The sequence below is a fragment of the Limulus polyphemus genome, unplaced genomic scaffold (genome assembly GCF_000517525.1).
Source record: "Limulus polyphemus unplaced genomic scaffold, Limulus_polyphemus-2.1.2 Scaffold1098, whole genome shotgun sequence".
Lineage (NCBI taxonomy): Eukaryota > Metazoa > Arthropoda > Merostomata > Xiphosura > Limulidae > Limulus > Limulus polyphemus.
The window spans coordinates 15,875-20,878 of record NW_013666708.1 but is presented as its reverse complement, the minus strand read 5'-3'; the positions used below and the strand labels follow the sequence as shown (position 1 = coordinate 20,878).

Genomic DNA, 5,004 nt, shown 5'->3' with positions numbered 1-5,004 from the left:
TTTAATATCTAATATTTTTACATGCTGCTAGTGAGAGAACCTGTTGTTAAAATATTTGAATCCCACCACTGGGCTTTACCCGAGAGAGACATAAACCAGCTAGTGATAAAATGAAAAATTATTATGATGTCAATACTGATGAGCTCGGAATTCCCAGAGGTGACATATGTTTATAGAATCTCCAATGCAAGAAAGGACAAATCCAAAGTTAAGCTGGTGCTGAAAGAGGCCATATTGTTTGCTATAAAAGATCAATGACATGGTTTACGGAATCCAGAAGAACAGATGATCCAAGCCAAAGGTCGGCTTTAGACATACGTCAGTAAGAATAAAGGCAACTATGTAACTCCAGAAAAGAACTTGTCAGTGGAAATTGAACCTGCCGAGGAGTTTGGAGTTCCTGATGAAACAACTTCCAGAGGTTCATCAAAGTTGGAGCCACCAGTGAGTTCATCTGACCATCAATCCAGGAAAAACTCCCCCAGCAACAAGATAACCAGTAACAAGGAATCACCCCATTCATATACCATGGGCCTTGGAAAAGAAAACCACTAAGAATATTTGAAGAATAGAAAATTTAGTGTTGTCTTATTTTTGCACTAGGATTGTTCAGGAAACTTTCCAATTCAGGATAGAGCAGCATTGTAAGCTATATTTTAATGTTCTGATTCAAATGCTGGCTAGAGGGAGCTGTGGGTTTACATACACACCTGCATATATGTAATCATGCATGTTCACAAACACACGTACATATAAAACTGGAAACCATGTGAAAGTAAAAATGCAGTGTAAAAAAAAATGTAAAAATAAAATGAAGTCAGCATATACATTAACTTTGTTTATAACGTTTAATAGAAATACGTGCGTGGGTTGCAATCCATTCAAAACTGAAGCTAAGAAACCTGCTATACCCGAAGTTCCTTTTACTACACATAAACAATCAGTTGATGACGATGTCTCTCTTATCACTAGAATAGAGACTGTGATTGATAAATTGGCAAGACAAGTTTGATTACATTGTTTACAACTGTACCAGCGCTATTTGGCTACAACAACACTAAATACAAGTTTCTGCATGGATTGTCACAGTAGTACAATTTTAATTCAAGCATTCATTTCCTTAAATTGAATAATATAAATGTGATTTACTTAGGTTTGGATTAGCTGACTACCCAGTAAAAGTTTCCTTTTTTTAATAGTTGTACCAAGGCATAAATCTTGTGATTTTTTCTTATTTCTAGTGATACGCCTAATATTTAGAGAACAACTATGACTTGTGCAGTACTACTTAAAATGTTGCATTACACTGTCACGTGATCGTAATAAATGCAGTCGTTATAAGACATATATTACAGGATGTAGCCTTTGATAAGGCAGTTTTATTCGTTTGTTTTTTTCTAACCCTTGATTTTAGTATCAGTACAGCTTCTATTGTACCAAGCTCGGGACTTGACAAGGGCCTTTGAAGAAAATGACTACTCAGATCTTTTAAACGTCACAAAATAAAAATAACAGTTTAAATAAAGAAAGCTGCAAAGCATTGAAAACCAACAAGCCTAATATTTGTGATTAAAATTCCTTTACAATACAAATTGTTTTTACATCATTCGTCTACTAAAGGATTCAAACGCAAGTGGTGTGAATGTTATCTTTTTGTTTCATACACGACACTGTCCAGAAAGATTTTATTCAGTACCATTAGTCGTCAGTTGGGCTGGAGTTTGAGAAACAAAAATATACCTGAAACGTAGATGTATAAGAATCTGAGTTACGGTTTGAATGCTGAAAGCTGATGAACCACTAAAAATCAGTAGACTTAGAAATTATTTTATCATTTGTAGCTTAAAAAAAAATCACATACAATGCTACTTTTACAAATATCATATATGATTTAAAATCCGTAATCGATCAATTAAGATGAAAAAAAACACACAACAAAACTGCAATCTAATGTGATTATTATCACAACTATTAGGCAAATTGGTCGCTATATGCAGGAGCGTCGCTTTGGCACCTGAACCTTCGTGCCCGAATGTATTTCACAGTGCCCCGAATCTATCTTACGTAAACCATATATAGAATGCCTATTCTTACGTGCTCTTTTCAAGTACCCATTGTATTTGTGAACAAATCACCCGTATTTATTAGAGACTGTGCAAATTAAACATAACGTAAGTTACTTTCTAGATCGCTAGCGATATAAACGAGAAAATATTTCAATAAATTTTTGAAACGATACCATGAAAACGTAGTCTAAAAAAGATGTTTTTTTTATATAAAGTGCAAACAAATCATTTATATTATAAGTGTATCGTTTTAACAATGCTTATTTAAAAAGAGATGCACTCAAAGAAGCTGATTTCCTTTTAACAGACACGTAAAAGGGAAGGAAAACTTCCTGTGATGCATATCCTTGTTTACCAGACCAGGAAACAGTGATAACACTAAAGTTTTGACTTTTATATATATCATTATATGTCTAATAACAACTTACAAATTTTGAAAGACAAAATTAAAATGTTTAATTAAAAGAAACTCATAACACGATACTCTACGTAAGACTTGTCCTGTCGGCATTTTGAAAAGCTCGTCCTAAATAAATAAATGTTGTAATAAATAAGGTAAAAAATATTAAAAAATAGTTAAAACACGTCAACATTTCACTGGCGTTAACCAGGCATCATCAAAGTATAATAAACGCTGGTGAAACGCTAATGTATTTTAAATATTCTTTTATGTCCCATTTTAGCTGTTTTGTATTCCTTATTTATTACCAATATTTATAGAATACCTCCAGAAGTTAAAATATTTTGTTTGTAATTCAAATACGAGTTTGTGGTTTATAAACCAATGGAATAAGTTTTGAAAGCACAAAAAACAGCATTTACTCTAAAGGTTACATTCAGATCCGAAAATCAATTGTTATTACCTGTTTAATTAACTATTTTAATTACTTTGTAGGTACTATTAAAAGAATGAAAAATGGTATTACACAGTAAAAGAGATTTACTTGTTAACTTTAGAATTGTGAGTTATATAGAAACACAACAATATCAATGCCACTATCTATACGTTAGTTGTTTTACATAAAGAAACTGTTTTAGTTTTGTTCACAACACCGAATAATAAATGTCGTTATTTGAACTTATTTCCTGTTTGAAACTAGAATAAAATAAATGGTATTTTTTATTACGCGGAAGTACTTCTAAAAACAGTGTTTAGGAGCAAAAATAAGTAGATGACACAAGTAAGCCACATGAAGCTCCCTCTTTACTACATTAAACAAATCAACCAATACCATTAAAAAGTCATTCTTTACGAATCAACTTTAAAACAAATAGATTAGGCTCTTTTTCTTAATGATGCTAGTCATTCATTAAATTAGAAAAACTGTGGCACACTGTTTAAACCAAAATTAAAATTACAAACAAGGAAATAAACAAACACTGATGGAACTTTACTGCATTCACTTTCGTTAATCGCCCATTCAATTATCATTTAACGAAAAACTGTCTCAAAAATGCTCGTTCCCATGAAAATATTCCCCTCACTATGATCAAGGACGTAACATTTACCTGTTAAATAATTATAAATCAATTAGTAATATTTTAGTTTCTTTACAAAATAAATTTATTTGCGCTATGACACAAAATTTCATAAAGAGTTTAAGTAGGAATACAATTTATAGTATTTTTGTTTTTAAACGCCAAGTCATTAAAACTGTTTATAAATTAAGCTCTAAGCATACATTCCCTACTAATAGTAATAGCTCCATCCAATTTCTTTATTTTAATTTGCTAATATCCATTCACACATAACCACTAAAACTATTATGTGTAATAAGTCTTCATTTTTCAGTAATTCAGGTATATTTTTAAGAGACACTGACCTGAAATTTACAACTTACTCGTTTTAATAATAATAATTACTCATTTTCTATTCTACCAATAAATTTATTTATGTCGTTCCTGGATTTCAAATGATCCTTTTAAGTAATATTCTATTACATACACACACGTCTCAACGTGCTTAAGTTCTTCTTAAAATACACAATACATTTTGCTTTAGGCTCTCTATTGATCCTTATGGGATATACGAAAAATTATTTTTCACCAACAATAACGTGTAATATGACCGCATTACTGCGGATATTATTTCAACCTTATCGAATAACGTAAAGTCAATAAATAAATGAAACAATACCGCATGAATGACAATATTAATTACTTTTTGTTCTTTACTTTTGGCGTTTTGTGTGCCAGAACAACTTACGTAAGTTATACTCTTTTAATTTCTTTGTTGTTCGTTTTTTTTAATTGATTTCGACTAAATTCTAGAATAGCAAAATCCCAACATTATTAGTGCTAGTACAAACAGTACTGCGTAATTTCATTTCTGTCCGAGCTTGTTGTATTGATCGTCACTGACAGAACAAGTGTTGAATTTATACGCTGATCACGTGCCTAACACCAATAATTCGAGTGCTCAGGGAAAAGTTATGAGGAACTTACCTGAAGCTGTTGTAACCCACAACTTGGGCTTATCAAGAATATTCCTAAGCTTTAAATTTGGGAAAGCGAATTACCGTATACTAAGCTGACGAGTCAGTTTCGTATAAAATAACTCATCGGTTGTTTACCGGCAAGAGCTGTGCTACGCTTAGGCTAACATGGGTGTGCTCGTTTCCTTAATTCTGATTTGCCAATATAAACCAATGACAGTGAAGAATAATATCTGACGGCCCGACGCTAACCATAGCAACAGTTATACCATTAGAAAGTGAGGGGTGTCTAGAGTCCTTCAGAGGTACAACTTTCCCATTTCCCTCATAAAAAGTCTCCTTAAGTGAAAATGAAAATCAATGACAGGAAGAATCAAACTATTGTAAACTTCTTGAATACAGTCGATAGTCAAATAATTTATTTCAACCATTGTGTGGTTTATCCGTTAATATTACTTTCTCGCTGTTTAAATCGGCACGTGATACGACAGTTTGTATATTTT

The 5,004-nt window shown here is 32.1% G+C and overlaps 1 protein-coding gene across 1 annotated transcript in view; it reads right to left on the bottom strand.

The window, feature by feature from the left end:
• LOC106462119 (influenza virus NS1A-binding protein-like) overlaps positions 1-4,671 on the bottom strand; it is a 40,176-nt gene extending 35,505 nt beyond the window's left edge. The window contains exon 1 of the mRNA XM_022389259.1: positions 4,512-4,671. The gene's annotated coding sequence lies outside the window, so the exon portion shown is untranslated. The remainder of the gene's footprint in view (positions 1-4,511) is intronic.
• Positions 4,672-5,004: the final 333 nt, after the last annotated feature.